We start from the raw sequence: 23,863 nt of genomic DNA, 5'->3' as shown, positions 1-23,863 counted from the left end.
GAGGAGCCACAAATTTCCTTCCACCCAGCGTTCCCCCAAGTCTCCCGATAAAAATGATACCTCACTTGTGTGGGTAGGCCTAGCGCCCGCGACAGGAAATGCCCCAAAACGCAACGTGGACCCATCACATTTTTTGAAAGAAAACAGAGGTGTTTTTTGCAAACGTGCCTACCTCTAGATTTTGGCCTCTAGCTCAGCCGGCACCTAGGGAAACCTACCAAACCTGTGCATTTTTTAAAACTAGAGACCTAGGGGAATCCAAGATCGGGTGACTTGTGGGGCTCTGACCAGGTTCTGTTACCCAACATCCTTTGCAAACCGCAAAATTTGGCTAAAAAAACACGTTTTCCTCATATTTTGGTGACAGAAAGTTCTGGAACCAGAGAGGAGCCACAGATTTCCCTCCATCCAGCGTTCCCCCAAGTCTCCCGATAAAAATGATACCTCACTTGTGTGGGTAGGCCTAGCGCCCGCGACAGGAAATGGCCCAAAACACAACGTGGACACATCACATTTTTTCATAGAAAACATTGCCTACCTGTGGATTTTGGCCTCTAGCTCAGCCGGCACCTGGGGAAACCTAGCAAACCAGCTCATTTTTTAACACTAGAAACCCAGGGGAATCCAAGATGGGGTGACTTGTGGGGCTCTGACCAGGTTCTGTTACCCAGAATCCTTTGCAAACCTCAAACTTTGGCTAAAAAAACACATTTTGCTCAAATTTTGGTGACAGAAAGTTCTGAAATCAGAGAGGAGCCACAAATTTCCTTCCACCCAGCGTTCCCCCAAGTCTCCCGATAAAAATGATACCTCACTTGTGTGGGTAGGCCTAGCGCCCGCGACAGGAAATGCCCCAAAACGCAACGTGGACCCATCACATTTTTTGAAAGAAAACAGAGGTGTTTTTTGCAAACGTGCCTACCTGTAGATTTTGGCCTCTAGCTCAGCCGGCACCTAGGTAAACCTACCAAACCTGTGCATTTTTTTAAACTAGAGACCTAGGGGAATCCAAGATCGGGTGACTTTCTGGGGCTCTGACCAGGTTCTGTTACCCAAAATCCTTTGCAAACCGCAAAATTTGGCTAAAAAAACACGTTTTCCTCACATTTTGGTGACAGAAAGTTCTGGAACCAGAGAGGAGCCACAAATTTCCCTCCATCCAGCGTTCCCCCAAGTCTCCCGATAAAAATGATACCTCACTTGTGTGGGTAGGCCTAGCGCCCGCGACAGGAAATGGCCCAAAACACAACGTGGACACATCACATTTTTTCATAGAAAACAGTGCCTACCTGTGGATTTTGGCCTCTAGCTCAGCCGGCACCTGGGGAAACCTAGCAAACCAGCGCATTTTTTAAAACTAGAAACCCAGGGGAATCCAAGATGGGGTGACTTGTGGGGCTCTGACCAGGTTCTGTTACCCAGAATCCTTTGCAAACCTCAAACTTTGGCTAAAAAAACACATTTTCCTCAAATTTTGGTGAGAGAAAGTTCTGAAATCAGAGAGGAGCCACAAATTTCCTTCCACCCAGCGTTCCCCCAAGTCTCCCGATAAAAATTATACCTCACTTGTGTGGGTAGGCCTAGTGCCCGCGACAGGAAATGCCCCAAAACGCAACGTGGACCCATCACATTTTTTGAAAGAAAACAGAGGTGTTTTTTGCAAACGTGCCTACCTGTAGATTTTGGCCTCTAGCTCAGCCGGCACCTAGGGAAACCTACCAAACCTGTGCATTTTTTAAAACTAGAGACCTAGGGGAATCCAAGATCGGGTGACTTGTGGGGCTCTGACCAGGTTCTGTTACCCAAAATCCTTTGCAAAACGCATAATTTGGCAAAAAAAACACGTTTTCCTCACATTTTGGTGACAGAAAGTTCTGGAATCAGAGAGGAACCACAAATTTCCCTCCATCCAGCGTTCCCCCAAGTCTCCCGATAAAAATGATACCTCACTTCTGTGGGTAGGCCTAGCGCCCGCGACAGGAAATGCCCCAAAACGCAACGTGGACCCATCACATTTTTTCATAGAAAACAGAGGTGTTTTTTGCAAACGTGCCTACCTGTAGATTTTGGCCTCTAGCTCAGCCGGCAACTAGGGAAACCTACCAAACCTGTGCATTTTTTAAAACTAGAGACCTAGGGGAATCCAAGATCGGGTGACTTTTGGGGCTCTGACCAGGTTCTGTTACCCAAAATCCTTTGCAAACCGCAAAATTTCGCTAAAAAAACAAGTTTTCCTCATATTTTGGTGACAGAAAGTTCTGGAACCAGAGAGGATCCACATATTTCCCTCCATCCAGCGTTCCCCCAAGTCTCACGATAAAAATGATACCTCACTTGTGTGGGTAGGCCTAGCGCCCGCGACAGGAAATGCCCCAAAACGCAACGTGGACCCATCACATTTTTTTAAAGAAAACAGAGGTGTTATTTGCAAACGTGCCTACCTGTAGATTTTGGCCTCTAGCTCAACCGGCACCTAGGGAAACCTACCAAACCTGTGCATTTTTTAAAACTAGAGACCTAGGGGAATCCAAGATGGGGTGACTTGTGGGGCTCTGACCAGGTTCTGTTACCCAGAATCCTTTGCAAACCTCAAACTTTGGCTAAAAAAACACATTTTCCTCAAATTTTGGTGAGAGAAAGTTCTGAAATCAGAGAGGAGCCACAAATTTCCTTCCACCCAGCGTTCCCCCAAGTCTCCCGATAAAAATGATACCTCACTTGTGTGGGTAGGCCTAGCGCCCGCGACAGGAAATGCCCCAAAACGCAACGTGGACCCATCACATTTTTTGAAAGAAAACAGAGGTGTTTTTTGCAAACGTGCCTACCTCTAGATTTTGGCCTCTAGCTCAGCCGGCACCTAGGGAAACCTACCAAACCTGTGCATTTTTTAAAACTAGAGACCTAGGGGAATCCAAGATCGGGTGACTTGTGGGGCTCTGACCAGGTTCTGTTACCCAACATCCTTTGCAAACCGCAAAATTTGGCTAAAAAAACACGTTTTCCTCATATTTTGGTGACAGAAAGTTCTGGAACCAGAGAAGAGCCACAAATTTCCCTCCATCCAGCGTTCCCCCAAGTCTCCCGATAAAAATGATACCTCACTTGTGTGGGTAGGCCTAGCGCCCGCGACAGGAAATGGCCCAAAACAGGACGTGGACACATCACATTTTTTCATAGAAAACATTGCCTACCTGTGGATTTTGGCCTCTAGCTCAGCCGGCACCTGGGGAAACCTAGCAAACCAGCGCATTGTTTAACACTAGAAACCCAGGGGAATCCAAGATGGGGTGACTTGTGGGGCTCTGACCAGGTTCTGTTACCCAGAATCCTTTGCAAACCTCAAACTTTGGCTAAAAAAACACATTTTCCTCAAATTTTGGTGACAGAAAGTTCTGAAATCAGAGAGGAGCCACAAATTTCCTTCCACCCAGCGTTCCCCCAAGTCTCCCGATAAAAATGATACCTCACTTGTGTGGGTAGGCCTAGCGCCCGCGACAGGAAATGCCCCAAAACGCAACATGGACCCATCACATTTTTTGAAAGAAAACAGAGGTGTTTTTTGCAAACGTGCCTACCTGTAGATTTTGGCCTCTAGCTCAGCCGGCACCAAGGTAAACCTACCAAACCTGTGCATTTTTTTAAACTAGAGACCTAGGGGAATCCAAGATCGGGTGACTTTCTGGGGCTCTGACCAGGTTCTGTTACCCAAAATCCTTTGCAAACCGCAAAATTTGGCTAAAAAAACACGTTTTCCTCATATTTTGGTGACAGAAAGTTCTGGAACAAGAGAGGAGCCACATATTTCCCTCCATCCAGCGTTCCCCCAAGTCTCCCGATAAAAATGATACTTCACTTGTGTGGGTAGGCCTAGCGCCCGCGACAGGAAATGGCCCAAAACACAACGTGGACACATCACATTTTTTCATAGAAAACAGTGCCTACCTGTGGATTTTGGCCTCTAGCTCAGCCGGCACCTGGGGAAACCTAGCAAACCAGCGCATTTTTTAAAACTAGAAACCCAGGGGAATCCAAGATGGGGTGACTTGTGGGGCTCTGACCAGGTTCTGTTACCCAGAATCCTTTGCAAACCTCAAACTTTGGCTAAAAAAAACACATTTTCCTCAAATTTTGGTGACAGAAAGTTCTGAAATCAGAGAGGAGCCACAAATTTCCTTCCACCCAGCGTTCCCCCAAGTCTCCCAATAAAAATGATACCTCACTTGTGTGGGTAGGCCTAGCGCCCGCGACAGGAAATGCCCCAAAACGCAACGTGGACCTATCACATTTTTTGAAAGAAAACAGAGGTGTTTTTTGCAAACGTGCCTACCTGTAGATTTTGGCCTCTAGCTCAGCCGGCACCTAGGGAAACCTACCAAACCTGTGCATTTTTTAAAACTAGAGACCTAGGGGAATCCAAGATCGGGTGACTTGTGGGGCTCTGACCAGGTTCTGTTACCCAAAATCCTTTGCAAAACGCATAATTTGGCAAAAAAAACACGTTTTCCTCACATTTTGGTGACAGAAAGTTCTGGAATCAGAGAGGAGCCACAAATTTCCCTCCATCCAGCGTTCCCCCAAGTCTCCCGATAAAAATGATACCTCACTTGTGTGGGTAGGCCTAGCGCCTGCGACAGGAAATGCCTCAAAACGCAACGTGGACCCATCACATTTTTTTAAAGAAAACAGAGGTGTTTTTTGCAAACGTGCCTACCTGTAGATTTTGGCCTCTAGCTCAGCCGGCATCTAGGGAAACCTACCAAACCTGTGCATTTTTTAAAACTAGAGACCTAGGGGAATCGAAGATCGGGTGACTTGTGGGGCTCTGACCAGGTTCTGTTACCCAAAATCCTTTGCAAACCGCAAAATTTGGCTAAAAAAACACGTTTTCCTCACATTTTGGTGACAGAAAGTTCTGGAACCAGAGAGGAGCCACAAATTTCCCTCCATCCAGCGTTCCCCCAAGTCTCCCGATAAAAATGATACCTCACTTGTGTGGGTAGGCCTAGCGCCCGCGACAGGAAATGGCCCAAAACACAACGTGGACACATCACATTTTTTCATAGAAAACAGTGCCTACCTGTGGATTTTGGCCTCTAGCTCAGCCGGCACCTGGGGAAACCTAGCAAACCAGCGCATTTTTTAAAACTAGAAACCCAGGGGAATCCAAGATGGGGTGACTTGTGGGGCTCTGACCAGGTTCTGTTACCCAGAATCCTTTGCAAACCTCAAACTTTGGCTAAAAAAACACATTTTCCTCAAATTTTGGTGAGAGCAAGTTCTGAAATCAGAGAGGAGCCACAAATTTCCTTACACCCAGCGTTCCCCCAAGTCTCCCGATAAAAATGATACCTCACTTGTGTGGGTAGGCCTAGCGCCCGCGACAGGAAATGGCCCAAAACACAACGTGGACACATCACATTTTTTCATAGAAAACAGTGCCTACCTGTGGATTTTGGCCTCTAGCTCAGCCGGCACCTGGGGAAACCTAGCAAACCAGCGCATTTTTTAAAACTAGAAACCCAGGGGAATCCAAGATGGGGTGACTTGTGGGGCTCTGACCAGGTTCTGTTACCCAGAATCCTTTGCAAACCTCAAACTTTGGCTAAAAAAACACATTTTCCTCAAATTTTGGTGAGAGAAAGTTCTGAAATCAGAGAGGAGCCACAAATTTCCTTCCACCCAGCGTTCCCCCAAGTCTCCCGATAAAAATGATACCTCACTTGTGTGGGTAGGCCTAGCGCCCGCGACAGGAAATGCCCCAAAACGCAACGTGGACCCATCACATTTTTTGAAAGAAAACAGAGGTGTTTTTTGCAAACGTGCCTACCTCTAGATTTTGGCCTATAGCTCAGCCGGCACCTAGGGAAACCTACCAAACCTGTGCATTTTTTAAAACTAGAGACCTAGGGGAATCCAAGATCGGGTGACTTGTGTGGCTCTGACCAGGTTCTGTTACCCAACATCCTTTGCAAACCGCAAAATTTGGCTAAAAAAACAAGTTTTCCTCATATTTTGGTGACAGAAAGTTCTGGAACCAGAGAAGAGCCACAAATTTCCCTCCATCCAGCGTTCCCCCAAGTCTCCCGATAAAAATGATACCTCACTTGTGTGGGTAGGCCTAGCGCCCGCGACAGGAAATGGCCCAAAACACAACGTGGACACATCACATTTTTTCATAGAAAACATTGCCTACCTGTGGATTTTGGCCTCTAGCTCAGCCGGCACCTGGGGAAACCTAGCAAACCAGCGCATTGTTTAACACTAGAAACCCACGGGAATCCAAGATGGGGTGACTTGTGGGGCTCTGACCAGGTTCTGTTACCCAGAATCCTTTGCAAACCTCAAACTTTGGCTAAAAAAACAAATTTTCCTCAAATTTTGGTGACAGAAAGTTCTGAAATCAGAGAGGAGCCACAAATTTCCTTCCACCCAGCGTTCCCCGGAGTCTCCCGATAAAAATGATACCTCACTTGTGTGGGTAGGCCTAGCGCCCGCGACAGGAAATGCCCCAAAACGCAACATGGACCCATCACATTTTTTGAAAGAAAACAGAGGTGTTTTTTGCAAACGTGCCTACCTGTAGATTTTGTCCTCTAGCTCAGCCGGCACCTAGGTAAACCTACCAAACCTGTGCATTTTTTTAAACTAGAGACCTAGGGGAATCCAAGATCGGGTGACTTTCTGGGGCTCTGACCAGGTTCTGTTACCCAAAATCCTTTGCAAACCGCAAAATTTGGCTAAAAAAACACGTTTTCCTCATATTTTGGTGACAGAAAGTTCTGGAACCAGAGAGGAGCCACATATTTCCCTCCATCCAGCGTTCCCCCAAGTCTCCCGATAAAAATGATACTTCACTTGTGTGGGTAGGCCTAGCGCCCGCGACAGGAAATGGCCCAAAACACAACGTGGACACATCACATTTTTTCATAGAAAACAGTGCCTACCTGTGGATTTTGGCCTCTAGCTCAGCCGGCACCTGGGGAAACCTAGCAAACCAGCGCATTTTTTAAAACTAGAAACCCAGGGGAATCCAAGATGGGGTGACTTGTGGGGCTCTGACCAGGTTCTGTTACCCAGAATCCTTTGCAAACCTCAAACTTTGGCTAAAAAAAACACATTTTCCTCAAATTTTGGTGACAGAAAGTTCTGAAATCAGAGAGGAGCCACAAATTTCCTTCCACCCAGCGTTCCCCCAAGTCTCCCGATAAAAATGATACCTCACTTGTGTGGGTAGGCCTAGCGCCCGCGACAGGAAATGCCCCAAAACGCAACGTGGACCCATCACATTTTTTGAAAGAAAACAGAGGTGTTTTTTGCAAACGTGCCTACCTGTAGATTTTGGCCTCTAGCTCAGCCGGCACCTAGGGAAACCTACCAAACCTGTGCATTTTTTAAAACTAGAGACCTAGGGGAATCCAAGATCGGGTGACTTGTGGGGCTCTGACCAGGTTCTGTTACCCAAAATCCTTTGCAAAACGCATAATTTGGCAAAAAAAACACGTTTTCCTCACATTTTGGTGACAGAAAGTTCTGGAATCAGAGAGGAGCCACAAATTTCCCTCCATCCAGCGTTCCCCCAAGTCTCCCGATAAAAATGATACCTCACTTGTGTGGGTAGGCCTAGCGCCTGCGACAGGAAATGCCTCAAAACGCAACGTGGACCCATCACATTTTTTTAAAGAAAACAGAGGTGTTTTTTGCAAACGTGCCTACCTGTAGATTTTGGCCTCTAGCTCAGCCGGCATCTAGGGAAACCTACCAAACCTGTGCATTTTTTAAAACTAGAGACCTAGGGGAATCGAAGATCGGGTGACTTGTGGGGCTCTGACCAGGTTCTGTTACCCAAAATCCTTTGCAAACCGCAAAATTTGGCTAAAAAAACACGTTTTCCTCACATTTTGGTGACAGAAAGTTCTGGAACCAGAGAGGAGCCACAAATTTCCCTCCATCCAGCGTTCCCCCAAGTCTCCCGATAAAAATGATACCTCACTTGTGTGGGTAGGCCTAGCGCCCGCGACAGGAAATGGCCCAAAACACAACGTGGACACATCACATTTTTTCATAGAAAACAGTGCCTACCTGTGGATTTTGGCCTCTAGCTCAGCCGGCACCTGGGGAAACCTAGCAAACCAGCGCATTTTTTTAAACTAGAAACCCAGGGGAATCCAAGATGGGGTGACTTGTGGGGCTCTGACCAGGTTCTGTTACCCAGAATCCTTTGCAAACCTCAAACTTTGGCTAAAAAAACACATTTTCCTCAAATTTTGGTGAGAGAAAGTTCTGAAATCAGAGAGGAGCCACAAATTTCCTTCCACCCAGCGTTCCCCCAAGTCTCCCGATAACAATGATACCTCACTTGTGTGGGTAGGCCTAGCGCCCGCGACAGGAAATGGCCCAAAACACAACGTGGACACATCACATTTTTTCATAGAAAACAGTGCCTACCTGTGGATTTTGGCCCCTAGCTCAGCCGGCACCTGGGGAAACCTAGCAAACCAGCGCATTTTTTAAAACTAGAAACCCAGGGGAATCCAAGATGGGGTGACTTGTGGGGCTCTGACCAGGTTCTGTTACCCAGAATCCTTTGCAAACCTCAAACTTTGGCTAAAAAAACACATTTTCCTCAAATTTTGGTGAGAGAAAGTTCTGAAATCAGAGAGGAGCCACAAATTTCCTTCCACCCAGCGTTCCCCCAAGTCTCCCGATAAAAATGATACCTCACTTGTGTGGGTAGGCCTAGCGCCCGCGACAGGAAATGCCCCAAAACGCAACTTGGACCCATCACATTTTTTGAAAGAAAACAGAGGTGTTTTTTGCAAACGTGCCTACCTGTAGATTTTGGCCTCTAGCTCAGCCGGCACCTAGGGAAACCTACCAAACCTGTGCATTTTTTAAAACTAGAGACCTAGGGGAATCCAAGATCGGGTGACTTGTGGGGCTCTGACCAGGTTCTGTTACCCAACATCCTTTGCAAACCGCAAAATTTGGCTAAAAAAACACGTTTTCCTCATATTTTGGTGACAGAAAGTTCTGGAACCAGAGAAGAGCCACAAATTTCCCTCCATCCAGCGTTCCCCCAAGTCTCCCGATAAAAATGATACCTCACTTGTGTGGGTAGGCCTAGCGCCCGCGACAGGAAATGGCCCAAAACACAACGTGGACACATCACATTTTTTCAAAGAAAACATTGCCTACCTGTGGATTTTGGCCTCTAGCTCAGCCGGCACCTGGGGAAACCTAGCAAACCAGCGCATTTTTTAACACTAGAAACACAGGGGAATCCAAGATGGGGTGACTTGTGGGGCTCTGACCAGGTTCTGTTACCCAGAATCCTTTGCAAACCTCAAACTTTGGCTAAAAAAACACATTTTCCTCAAATTTTGGTGACAGAAAGTTCTGAAATCAGAGAGGAGCCACAAATTTCCTTCCACCCAGCGTTCCCCCAAGTCTCCCGATAAAAATGATACCTCACTTGTGTGGGTAGGCCTAGCGCCCGCGACAGGAAATGCCCCAAAACGCAACGTGGACCCATCACATTTTTTGAAAGAAAACAGAGGTGTTTTTTGCAAACGTGCCTACCTGTAGATTTTGGCCTCTAGCTCAGCCGGCACCTAGGTAAACCTACCAAACCTGTGCATTTTTTTAAACTAGAGACCTAGGGGAATCCAAGATCGGGTGACTTTCTGGGGCTCTGACCAGGTTCTGTTACCCAAAATCCTTTGCAAACTGCAAAATTTGGCTAAAAAAACACGTTTTCCTCACATTTTGGTGACAGAAAGTTCTGGAACCAGAGAGGAGCCACAAATTTCCCTCCATCCAGCGTTCCCCCAAGTCTCCCGATAAAAATGATACCTCACTTGTGTGGGTAGGCCTAGCGCCCGCGACAGGAAATGGCCCAAAACACAACGTGGACACATCACATTTTTTCATAGAAAACAGTGCCTACCTGTGGATTTTGGCCTCTAGCTCAGCCGGCACCTGGGGAAACCTAGCAAACCAGCGCATTTTTTAACACTAGAAACCCAGGGGAATCCAAGATGGGGTGACTTGTGGAGCTCTGACGAGGTTCTGTTACCCAGAATCCTTTGCAAACCTCAAACTTTGGCTAAAAAAACACATTTTCCTCAAATTTTGGTGACAGGAAGTTCTGAAATCAGAGAGGAGCCACAAATTTCCTTACACCCAGCGTTCCCCCAAGTCTCCCGATAAACATTATACCTCACTTGTGTGGGTAGGCCTAGCGCCCGCGACAGGAAATGCTCCAAAACGCAACGTGGACCCATCACATTTTTTGAAAGAAAACAGAGGTGTTTTTTGCAAACGTGCCTACCTGTAGATTTTGGCCTCTAGCTCAGCCGGCACCTAGGGAAACCTACCAAACCTGTGCATTTTTTAAAACTAGAGACCTAGGGGAATCCAAGATCGGGTGACTTGTGGGGCTCTGACCAGGTTCTGTTACCCAAAATCCTTTGCAAACCGCAAAATTTGGCAAAAAAACCATGTTTTCCTCACATTTTGGTGACAGAAAGTTCTGGAATCAGAGAGGAGCCACAAATTTCCCTCCATCCAGCGTTCCCCCAAGTCTCCCGATAAAAATGATACCTCACTTGTGTGGGTAGGCCTAGCGCCCGCGACAGGAAATGGCCCAAAACACAACGTGGACACATCACATTTTTTCATAGAAAACAGTGCCTACCTGTGGATTTTGGCCTCTAGCTCAGCCGGCACCTGGGGAAACCTAGCAAACCAGCGCATTTTTTAAAACTAGAAACCCAGGGGAATCCAAGATGGGGTGACTTGTGGGGCTCCGACCAGGTTCTGTTACCCAGCATCCTTTGCAAACCTCAAACTTTGGCTAAAAAAACACATTTTCCTCAAATTTTGGTGACAGAAAGTTCTGAAATCAGAGAGGAGCCACAAATTTCCTTCCACCCAGCGTTCCCCCAAGTCTCCCGATACAAATGATACCTCACTTGTGTGGGTAGGCCTAGCGCCCGCGACAGGAAATGCCCCAAAACGCAACGTGGACCCATCACATTTTTTGAAAGAAAACAGAGGTGTTTTTTGAAAACGTGCCTACCTGTAGATTTTGGCCTCTAGCTCAGCCGGCACCTAGGGAAACCTACCAAACCTGTGCATTTTTTAAAACTAGAGACCTAGGGGAATCCAACATCGGGTGACTTGTGGGGCTCTGACCAGGTTCTGTTACCCAAAATCCTTTGCAAACCGCAAAATTTCGCTGAAAAAACACATTTTCCTCATATTTTGGTGACAGAAAGTTCTGGAACCAGAGAGGAGCCACATATTTCCCTCCATCCAGCGTTCCCCCAAGTCTCATGATAAAAATGATACCTCACTTGTGTGGGTAGGCCTAGCGCCCGCGACAGGAAATGCCCCAAAAAGCAACGTGGACCCATCACATTTTTTTAAAGAAAACAGAGGTGTTTTTTGCAAACGTGCCTACCTGTAGATTTTGGCCTCTAGCTCAGCCGGCACCTAGGGAAACCTACCAAACCTGTGCATTTTTTAAAACTAGAGACCTAGGGGAATCCAAGATCGGGTGACTTGTGGGGCTCTGACCAGGTTCTGTTACCCAAAATCCTTTGCAAACCGCAAAATTTGGCTAAAAAAACACGTTTTCCTCATATTTTGGTGACAGAAAGTTCTGGAACCAGAGAGGAGCCACATATTTCCCTCCATCCAGCGTTCCCCCAAGTCTCCCGATAAAAATGATACTTCACTTGTGTGGGTAGGCCTAGCGCCCGCGACAGGAAATGGCCCAAAACACAACGTGGACACATCACATTTTTTCATAGAAAACAGTGCCTACCTGTGGATTTTGGCCTCTAGCTCAGCCGGCACCTGGGGAAACCTAGCAAACCAGAGCATTTTTTAAAACTAGAAACCCAGGGGAATCCAAGATGGGGTGACTTGTGGGGCTCTGACCAGGTTCTGTTACCCAGAATCCTTTGCAAACCTCAAACTTTGGCTAAAAAAAACACATTTTCCTCAAATTTTGGTGACAGAAAGTTCAGAAATCAGAGAGGAGCCACAAATTTCCTTCCACCCAGCGTTCCCCCAAGTCTCCCGATAAAAATTATACCTCACTTGTGTGGGTAGGCCTAGCGCCCGCGACAGGAAATGCCCCAAAACGCAACGTGGACCCATCACATTTTTTTAAAGAAAACAGAGGTGTTTTTTGCAAACGTGCCTACCTGTAGATTTTGGCCTCTAGCTCAGCCGGCACCTAGGGAAACCTACCAAACCTGTGCATTTTTTAAAACTAGAGACCTAGGGGAATCCAAGTTCGGGTGACTTGTGGGGCTCTGACCAGGTTCTGTTACCCAAAATCCTTTGCAAACCGCAAAATTTGGCTAAAAAAACACGTTTTCCTCACATTTTGGTGACAGAAAGTTCTGGAACCAGAGAGGAGCCACAAATTTCCCTCCATCCAGCGTTCCCCCAAGCCTCCCGATAAAAATGATACCTCACTTGTGTGGGTAGGCCTAGCGCCCGCGACAGGAAATGGCCCAAAACACAACGTGGACACATCACATTTTTTCATAGAAAACAGTGCCTACCTGTGGATTTTGGCCTCTAGCTCAGCCGGCACCTGGGGAAACCTAGCAAACCAGCGCATTTTTTAAAACTAGAAACCCAGGGGAATCCAAGATGGGGTGACTTGTGGGGCTCTGACCAGGTTCTGTTACCCAGAATCCTTTGCAAACCTCAAACTTTGGCTAAAAAAACACATTTTCCTCAAATTTTGGTGAGAGAAAGTTCTGAAATCAGAGAGGAGCCACAAATTTCCTTCCACCCAGCGTTCCCCCAAGTCTCCCGATAAAAATGATACCTCACTTGTGTGGGTAGGCCTAGCGCCCGCGACAGGAAATGCCCCAAAACGCAACATGGACCCATCACATTTTTTTAAAGAAAACAGAGGTGTTTTTTGCAAACGTGCCTACCTGTAGATTTTGGCCTCTAGCTCAGCCGGCACCTAGGTAAACCTACCAAACCTGTGCATTTTTTTAAACTAGAGACCTAGGGGAATCCAAGATCGGGTGACTTTCTGGGGCTCTGACCAGGTTCTGTTACCCAAAATCCTTTGCAAACCGCAAAATTTGGCTAAAAAAACACGTTTTCCTCATATTTTGGTGACAGAAAGTTCTGGAACCAGAGAGGAGCCACATATTTCCCTCCATCCAGCGTTCCCCCAAGTCTCCCGATAAAAATTATACTTCACTTGTGTGGGTAGGCCTAGCGCCCGCGACAGGAAATGGCCCAAAACACAACGTGGACACATCACATTTTTTCATAGAAAACAGTGCCTACCTGTGGATTTTGGCCTCTAGCTCAGCCGGCACCTGGGGAAACCTAGCAAACCAGCGCATTTTTTAAAACTAGAAACCCAGGGGAATCCAAGATGGGGTGACTTGTGGGGCTCTGACCAGGTTCTGTTACCCAGAATCCTTTGCAAACCTCAAACTTTGGCTAAAAAAAACACATTTTCCTCAAATTTTGGTGACAGAAAGTTCTGAAATCAGAGAGGAGCCACAAATTTCCTTCCACCCAGCGTTCCCCCAAGTCTCCCGATAAAAATGATACCTCACTTGTGTGGGTAGGCCTAGCGCCCGCGACAGGAAATGCCCCAAAACGCAACGTGGACCCATCACATTTTTTGAAAGAAAACAGAGGTGTTTTTTGCAAACGTGCCTACCTGTAGATTTTGGCCTCTAGCTCAGCCGGCACCTAGGGAAACCTACCAAACCTGTGCATTTTTTAAAACTAGAGACCAAGGGGAATCCAAGATCGGGTGACTTGTGGGGCTCTGACCAGGTTCTGTTACCCAAAATCCTTTGCAAAACGCATAATTTGGCAAAAAAAACACGTTTTCCTCACATTTTGGTGACAGAAAGTTCTGGAATCAGAGAGGAGCCACAAATTTCCCTCCATCCAGCGTTCCCCCAAGTCTCCCGATAAAAATGATACCTCACTTGTGTGGGTAGGCCTAGCGCCTGCGACAGGAAATGCCTCAAAACGCAACGTGGACCCATCACATTTTTTAAAAGAAAACAGAGGTGTTTTTTGCAAACGTGCCTACCTGTAGATTTTGGCCTCTAGCTCAGCCGGCATCTAGGGAAACCTACCAAACCTGTGCATTTTTTAAAACTAGAGACCTAGGGGAATCGAAGATCGGGTGACTTGTGGGGCTCTGACCAGGTTCTGTTACCCAAAATCCTTTGCAAACCGCAAAATTTGGCTAAAAAAACACGTTTTCCTCATATTTTGGTGACAGAAAGTTCTGGAACCAGAGAGGAGCCACAGATTTCCCTCCATCCAGCGTTCCCCCAAGTCTCCCGATAAAAATGATACCTCACTTGTGTGGGTAGGCCTAGCGCCCGCGACAGGAAATGGCCCAAAACACAACGTGGACACATCACATTTTTTCATAGAAAACATTGCCTACCTGTGGATTTTGGCCTCTAGCTTAGCCGGCACCTGGGGAAACCTAGCAAACCAGCTCATTTTTTAACACTAGAAACCCAGGGGAATCCAAGATGGGGTGACTTGTGGGGCTCTGACCAGGTTCTGTTACCCAGAATCCTTTGCAAACCTCAAACTTTGGCTAAAAAAACACATTTTGCTCAAATTTTGGTGACAGAAAGTTCTGAAATCAGAGAGGAGCCACAAATTTCCTTCCACCCAGCGTTCCCCCAAGTCTCCCGATAAAAATGATACCTCACTTGTGTGGGTAGGCCTAGCGCCCGCGACAGGAAATGCCCCAAAACGCAACGTGGACCCATCACATTTTTTGAAAGAAAACAGAGGTGTTTTTTGCAAACGTGCCTACCTGTAGATTTTGGCCTCTAGCTCAGCCGGCACCTAGGTAAACCTACCAAACCTGTGCATTTTTTTAAACTAGAGACCTAGGGGAATCCAAGATCGGGTGACTTTCTGGGGCTCTGACCAGGTTCTGTTACCCAAAATCCTTTGCAAACCGCAAAATTTGGCTAAAAAAACACGTTTTCCTCACATTTTGGTGACAGAAAGTTCTGGAACCAGAGAGGAGCCACAAATTTCCCTCCATCCAGCGTTCCCCCAAGTCTCCCGATAAAAATGATACCTCACTTGTGTGGGTAGGCCTAGCGCCCGCGACAGGAAATGGCCCAAAACACAACGTGGACACATCACATTTTTTCATAGAAAACAGTGCCTACCTGTGGATTTTGGCCTCTAGCTCAGCCGGCACCTGGGGAAACCTAGCAAACCAGCGCATTTTTTAAAACTAGAAACCCAGGGGAATCCAAGATGGGGTGACTTGTGGGGCTCTGACCAGGTTCTGTTACCCAGAATCCTTTGCAAACCTCAAACTTTGGCTAAAAAAACACATTTTCCTCAAATTTTGGTGAGAGAAAGTTCTGAAATCAGAGAGGAGCCACAAATTTCCTTCCACCCAGCGTTCCCCCAAGTCTCCCGATAAAAATGATACCTCACTTGTGTGGGTAGGCCTAGTGCCCGCGACAGGAAATGCCCCAAAACGCAACGTGGACCCATCACATTTTTTGAAAGAAAACAGAGGTGTTTTTTGCAAACGTGCCTACCTGTAGATTTTGGCCTCTAGCTCAGCCGGCACCTAGGGAAACCTACCAAACCTGTGCATTTTTTAAAACTAGAGACCTAGGGGAATCCAAGATCGGGTGACTTGTGGGGCTCTGACCAGGTTCTGTTACCCAAAATCCTTTGCAAAACGCATAATTTGGCAAAAAAAACACGTTTTCCTCACATTTTGGTGACAGAAAGTTCTGGAATCAGAGAGGAGCCACAAATTTCCCTCCATCCAGCGTTCCCCCAAGTCTCCCGATAAAAATGATACCTCACTTCTGTGGGTAGGCCTAGCGCCCGCGACAGGAAATGCCCCAAAACGCAACGTGGACCCATCACATTTTTTCATAGAAAACAGAGGTGTTTTTTGCAAACGTGCCTACCTGTAGATTTTGGCCTCTAGCTCAGCCGGCAACTAGGGAAACCTACCAAACCTGTGCATTTTTTAAAACTAGAGACCTAGGGGAATCCAAGATCGGGTGACTTTTGGGGCTCTGACCAGGTTCTGTTACCCAAAATCCTTTGCAAACCGCAAAATTTCGCTAAAAAAACAAGTTTTCCTCATATTTTGGTGACAGAAAGTTCTGGAACCAGAGAGGATCCACATATTTCCCTCCATCCAGCGTTCCCCCAAGTCTCCCGATAAAAATGATACCTCACTTGTGTGGGTAGGCCTAGCGCCCGCGACAGGAAATGCCCCAAAACGCAACGTGGACCCATCACATTTTTTGAAAGAAAACAGAGGTGTTATTTGCAAACGTGCCTACCTGTAGATTTTGGCCTCTAGCTCAACCGGCACCTAGGGAAACCTACCAAACCTGTGCATTTTTTAAAACTAGAGACCTAGGGGAATCCAAGATGGGGTGACTTGTGGGGCTCTGACCAGGTTCTGTTACCCAGAATCCTTTGCAAACCTCAAACTTTGGCTAAAAAAACACATTTTCCTCAAATTTTGGTGAGAGAAAGTTCTGAAATCAGAGAGGAGCCACAAATTTCCTTCCACCCAGCGTTCCCCCAAGTCTCCCGATAAAAATGATACCTCACTTGTGTAGGTAGGCCTAGCGCCCGCGACAGGAAATGCCCCAAAACGCAACGTGGACCCATCACATTTTTTGAAAGAAAACAGAGGTGTTTTTTGCAAACGTGCCTACCTCTAGATTTTGGCCTCTAGCTCAGCCGGCACCTAGGGAAACCTACCAAACCTGTGCATTTTTTTAAACTAGAGACCTAGGGGAATCCAAGATCGGGTGACTTGTGGGGCTCTGACCAGGTTCTGTTACCCAACATCCTTTGCAAACCGCAAAATTTGGCTAAAAAAACACGTTTTCCTCATATTTTGGTGACAGAAAGTTCTGGAACCAGAGAAGAGCCACAAATTTCCCTCCATCCAGCGTTCCCCCAAGTCTCCCGATAAAAATGATACCTCACTTGTGTGGGTAGGCCTAGCGCCCGCGACAGGACATGGCCCAAAACACAACGTGGACACATCACATTTTTTCATAGAAAACATTGCCTACCTGTGGATTTTGGCCTCTAGCTCAGCCGGCACCTGGGGAAACCTAGCAAACCAGCGCATTTTTTAACACTAGAAACCCAGGGGAATCCAAGATGGGGTGACTTGTGGGGCTCTGACCAGGTTCTGTTACCCAGAATCCTTTGCAAACCTCAAACTTTGGCTAAAAAAACACATTTTCCTCAAATTTTGGTGACAGAAAGTTCTGAAATCAGAGAAGAGCCACAAATTTCCTTCCACCCAGCGTTCCCCCAAGTCTCCCGATAAAAATGATACCTCACTTGTGTGGGTAGGCCTAGCGCCCGCGACAGGAAATGCCCCAAAACGCAACATGGACCCATCACATTTTTTTAAAGAAAACAGAGGTGTTTTTTGCAAACGTGCCTACCTGTAGATTTTGGCCTCTAGCTCAGCCGGCACCTAGGTAAACCTACCAAACCTGTGCATTTTTTTAAACTAGAGACCTGGGGGAATCCAAGATCGGGTGACTTTCTGGGGCTCTGACCAGGTTCTGTTACCCAAAATCCTTTGCAAACCGCAAAATTTGGCTAAAAAAACACGTTTTCCTCATATTTTGGTGACAGAAAGTTCTGGAACCAGAGAGGAGCCACATATTTCCCTCCATCCAGCGTTCCCCCAAGTCTCCCGATAAAAATGATACTTCACTTGTGTGGGTAGGCCTAGCGCCCGCGACAGGAAATGGCCCAAAACACAACGTGGACACATCACATTTTTTCATAGAAAACAGTGCCTACCTGTGGATTTTGGCCTCTAGCTCAGCCGGCACCTGGGGAAACCTAGCAAACCAGCGCATTTTTTAAAACTAGAAACCCAGGGGAATCCAAGATGGGGTGACTTGTGGGGCTCTGACCAGGTTCTGTTACCCAGAATCCTTTGCAAACCTCAAACTTTGGCTAAAAAAAACACATTTTCCTCAAATTTTGGTGACAGAAAGTTCTGAAATCAGAGAGGAGCCACAAATTTCCTTCCACCCAGCGTTCCCCCAAGTCTCCCGATAAAAATGATACCTCACTTGTGTGGGTAGGCCTAGCGCCCGCGACAGGAAATGCCCCAAAACGCAACGTGGACCCATCACATTTTTTGAAAGAAAACAGAGGTGTTTTTTGCAAACGTGCCTACCTGTAGATTTTGGCCTCTAGCTCAGCCGGCACCTAGGGAACCCTACCAAACCTGTGCATTTTTTAAAACTAGAGACCTAGGGGAATCCAAGATCGGGTGACTTGTGGGGCTCTGACCAGGTTCTGTTACCCAAAATCCTTTGCAAAACGCATAATTTGGCAAAAAAAACACGTTTTCCTCACATTTTGGTGACAGAAAGTTCTGGAATCAGAGAGGAGCCACAAATTTCCCTCCATCCAGCGTTCCCCCAAGTCTCCCGATAAAAATGATACCTCACTTGTGTGGGTAGGCCTAGCGCCTGCGACAGGAAATGCCTCAAAACGCAACGTGGACCCATCACATTTTTTTAAAGAAAACAGAGGTGTTTTTTGCAAACGTGCCTACCTGTAGATTTTGGCCTCTAGCTCAGCCGGCATCTAGGGAAACCTACCAAACCTGTGCATTTTTTAAAACTAGAGACCTAGGGGAATTGAAGATCGGGTGACTTGTGGGGCTCTGACCAGGTTCTGTTACCCAAAATCCTTTGCAAACCGCAAAATTTGGCTAAAAAAACACGTTTTCCTCATATTTTGGTGACAGAAAGTTCTGGAACCAGAGAGGAGCCACAGATTTCCCTCCATCCAGCGTTCCCCCAAGTCTCCCGATAAAAATGATACCTCACTTGTGTGGGTAGGCCTAGCGCCCGCGACAGGAAATGGCCCAAAACACAACGTGGACACATCACATTTTTTCATAGAAAACATTGCCTACCTGTGGATTTTGGCCTCTAGCTCAGCCGGCACCTGGGGAAACCTAGCAAACCAGGGCATTTTTTAACACTAGAAACCCAGGGGAATCCAAGATGGGGTGACTTGTGGGGCTCTGACCAGGTTCTGTTACCCAGAATCCTTTGCAAACCTCAAACTTTGGCTAAAAAAACACATTTTCCTCAAATTTTGGTGACAGAAAGTTCTGAAATCAGAGAGGAGCCACAAATTTCCTTCCACCCAGCGTTCCCCCAAGTCTCCCGATAAAAATGATACCTCACTTGTGTGGGTAGGCCTAGCGCCCGCGACAGGAAATGCCCCAAAACGCAACGTGGACCCATCACATTTTTTGAAAGAAAACAGAGGTGTTTTTTGCAAACGTGCCTACCTGTAGATTTTGGCCTCTAGCTCAGCCGGCACCTAGGTAAACCTACCAAACCTGTGCATTTTTTTAAACTAGAGACCTAGGGGAATCCAAGATCGGGTGACTTTCTGGGGCTCTGACAAGGTTCTGTTACCCAAAATCCTTTGCAAACCGCAAAATTTGGCTAAAAAAACATGTTTTCCTCACATTTTGGTGACAGAAAGTTCTGGAACCAGAGAGGAGCCACAAATTTCCCTCAATCCAGCGTTCCCCCAAGTCTCCCGATAAAAATGATACCTCACTTGTGTGGGTAGGCCTAGCGCCCGCGACAGGAAATGGCCCAAAACACAACGTGGACACATCACATTTTTTCGTAGAAAACAGTGCCTACCTGTGGATTTTGGCCTCTAGCTCAGCCGGCACCTGGGGAAACCTAGCAAACCAGCGCATTTTTTAAAACTAGAAACCCAGGGGAATCCAAGATGGGGTGACTTGTGGGGCTCTGACCAGGTTCTGTTACCCAGAATCCTTTGCAAACCTCAAACTTTGGCTAAAAAAACACATTTTCCTCAAATTTTGGTGAGAGAAAGTTCTGAAATCAGAGAGGAGCCACAAATTTCCTTCCACCCAGCGTTCCCCCAAGTCTCCCGATAAAAATGATACCTCACTTGTGTGGGTAGGCCTAGCGCCCGCGACAGGAAATGCCCCAAAACGCAACGTGGACCCATCACATTTTTTGAAAGAAAACAGAGGTGTTTTTTGCAAACGTGCCTACCTCTAGATTTTGGCATCTAGCTCAGCCGGCACCCAGGGAAACCGACCAAACCTGTGCATTTTTTAAAACTAGAGACCTAGGGGAATCCAAGATGGGGTGACTTGTGGGGCTCTGACCAGGTTCTGTTACCCAGAATCCTTTGCAAACCTCAAACTTTGGCTAAAAAAACACATTTTCCTCAAATTTTGGTGAGAGAAAGTTCTGAAATCAGAGAGGAGCCACAAATTTCCTTCCACCCAGCGTTCCCCCAAGTCTCCCGATAAAAATGATACCTCACTTGTGTGGGTAGGCCTAGCGCCCGCGACAGGAAATGCCCCAAAACGCAACGTGGACCCATCACATTTTTTGAAAGAAAACAGAGGTGTTTTTTGCAAACGTGCCTACCTCTAGATTTTGGCCTCTAGCTCAGCCGGCACCTAGGGAAACCTACCAAACCTGTGCATTTTTTTAAACTAGAGACCTAGGGGAATCCAAGATCGGGTGACTTGTGGGGCTCTGACCAGGTTCTGTTACCCAACATCCTTTGCAAACCGCAAAATTTGGCTAAAAAAACACGTTTTCCTCATATTTTGGTGACAGAAAGTTCTGGAACCAGAGAAGAGCCACAAATTTCCCTCCATCCAGCGTTCCCCCAAGTCTCCCGATAAAAATGATACCTCACTTGTGTGGGTAGGCCTAGCGCCCGCGACAGGACATGGCCCAAAACACAACGTGGACACATCACATTTTTTCATAGAAAACATTGCCTACCTGTGGATTTTGGCCTCTAGCTCAGCCGGCACCTGGGGAAACCTAGCAAACCAGCGCATTTTTTAACACTAGAAACCCAGGGGAATCCAAGATGGGGTGACTTGTGGGGCTCTGACCAGGTTCTGTTACCCAGAATCCTTTGCAAACCTCAAACTTTGGCTAAAAAAACACATTTTCCTCAAATTTTGGTGACAGAAAGTTCTGAAATCAGAGAAGAGCCACAAATTTCCTTCCACCCAGCGTTCCCCCAAGTCTCCCGATAAAAATGATACCTCACTTGTGTGGGTAGGCCTAGCGCCCGCGACAGGAAATGCCCCAAAACGCAACATGGACCCATCACATTTTTTTAAAGAAAACAGAGGTGTTTTTTGCAAACGTGCCTACCTGTAGATTTTGGCCTCTAGCTCAGCCGGCACCTAGGTAAACCTACCAAACCTGTGCATTTTTTTAAACTAGAGACCTGGGGGAATCCAAGATCGGGTGACTTTCTGGGGCTCTGACCAGGTTCTGTTACCCAAAATCCTTTGCAAACCGCAAAATTTGGCTAAAAAAACACGTTTTCCTCATATTTTGGTGACAGAAAGTTCTGGAACCAGAGAGGAGCCACATATTTCCCTCCATCCAGCGTTCCCCCAAGTCTCCCGATAAAAATGATACTTCACTTGTGTGGGTAGGCCTAGCGCCCGCGACAGGAAATGGCCCAAAACACAACGTGGACACATCACATTTTTTCATAGAAAACAGTGCCTACCTGTGGATTTTGGCCTCTAGCTCAGCCGGCACCTGGGGAAACCTAGCAAACCAGCGCATTTTTTAAAACTAGAAACCCAGGGGAATCCAAGATGGGGTGACTTGTGGGGCTCTGACCAGGTTCTGTTACCCAGAATCCTTTGCAAACCTCAAACTTTGGCTAAAAAAAACACATTTTCCTCAAATTTTGGTGACAGAAAGTTCTGAAATCAGAGAGGAGCCACAAATTTCCTTCCACCCAGCGTTCCCCCAAGTCTCCCGATAAAAATGATACCTCACTTGTGTGGGTAGGCCTAGCGCCCGCGACAGGAAATGCCCCAAAACGCAACGTGGACCCATCACATTTTTTGAAAGAAAACAGAGGTGTTTTTTGCAAACGTGCCTACCTGTAGATTTTGGCCTCTAGCTCAGCCGGCACCTAGGGAACCCTACCAAACCTGTGCATTTTTTAAAACTAGAGACCTAGGGGAATCCAAGATCGGGTGACTTGTGGGGCTCTGACCAGGTTCTGTTACCCAAAATCCTTTGCAAAACGCATAATTTGGCAAAAAAAACACGTTTTCCTCACATTTTGGTGACAGAAAGTTCTGGAATCAGAGAGGAGCCACAAATTTCCCTCCATCCAGCGTTCCCCCAAGTCTCCCGATAAAAATGATACCTCACTTGTGTGGGTAGGCCTAGCGCCTGCGACAGGAAATGCCTCAAAACACAACGTGGACCCATCACATTTTTTTAAAGAAAACAGAGGTGTTTTTTGCAAACGTGCCTACCTGTAGATTTTGGCCTCTAGCTCAGCCGGCATCTAGGGAAACCTACCAAACCTGTGCATTTTTTAAAACTAGAGACCTAGGGGAATTGAAGATCGGGTGACTTGTGGGGCTCTGACCAGGTTCTGTTACCCAAAATCCTTTGCAAACCGCAAAATTTGGCTAAAAAAACACGTTTTCCTCATATTTTGGTGACAGAAAGTTCTGGAACCAGAGAGGAGCCACAGATTTCCCTCCATCCAGCGTTCCCCCAAGTCTCCCGATAAAAATGATACCTCACTTGTGTGGGTAGGCCTAGCGCCCGCGACAGGAAATGGCCCAAAACACAACGTGGACACATCACATTTTTTAATAGAAAACATTGCCTACCTGTGGATTTTGGCCTCTAGCTCAGCCGGCACCTGGGGAAACCTAGCAAACCAGCGCATTTTTTAACACTAGAAACCCAGGGGAATCCAAGATGGGGTGACTTGTGGGGCTCTGACCAGGTTCTGTTACCCAGAATCCTTTGCAAACCTCAAACTTTGGCTAAAAAAACACATTTTGCTCAAATTTTGGTGACAGAAAGTTCTGAAATCAGAGAGGAGCCACAAATTTCCTTCCACCCAGCGTTCCCCCAAGTCTCCCGATAAAAATGATACCTCACTTGTGTGGGTAGGCCTAGCGCCCGCGACAGGAAATGCCCCAAAACGCAACGTGGACCCATCACATTTTTTGAAAGAAAACAGAGGTGTTTTTTGCAAACGTGCCTACCTGTAGATTTTGGCCTCTAGCTCAGCCGGCACCTAGGTAAACCTACCAAACCTGTGCATTTTTTTAAACTAGAGACCTAGGGGAATCCAAGATCGGGTGACTTTCTGGGGCTCTGACAAGGTTCTGTTACCCAAAATCCTTTGCAAACCGCAAAATTTGGCTAAAAAAACATGTTTTCCTCACATTTTGGTGACAGAAAGTTCTGGAACCAGAGAGGAGCCACAAATTTCCCTCAATCCAGCGTTCCCCCAAGTCTCCCGATAAAAATGATACCTCACTTGTGTGGGTAGGCCTAGCGCCCGCGACAGGAAATGGCCCAAAACACAACGTGGACACATCACATTTTTTCGTAGAAAACAGTGCCTACCTGTGGATTTTGGCCTCTAGCTCAGCCGGCACCTGGGGAAACCTAGCAAACCAGCGCATTTTTTAAAACTAGAAACCCAGGGGAATCCAAGATGGGGTGACTTGTGGGGCTCTGACCAGGTTCTGTTACCCAGAATCCTTTGCAAACCTCAAACTTTGGCTAAAAAAACACATTTTCCTCAAATTTTGGTGAGAGAAAGTTCTGAAATCAGAGAGGAGCCACAAATTTCCTTCCACCCAGCGTTCCCCCAAGTCTCCCGATAAAAATGATACCTCACTTGTGTGGGTAGGCCTAGCGCCCGCGACAGGAAATGCCCCAAAACGCAACGTGGACCC

This window comes from Pleurodeles waltl, chromosome 10, assembly GCF_031143425.1.
Source record: "Pleurodeles waltl isolate 20211129_DDA chromosome 10, aPleWal1.hap1.20221129, whole genome shotgun sequence".
Taxonomy (NCBI): Eukaryota; Metazoa; Chordata; class Amphibia; order Caudata; family Salamandridae; genus Pleurodeles; species Pleurodeles waltl.
This window is presented reverse-complemented; position numbering follows the sequence as displayed.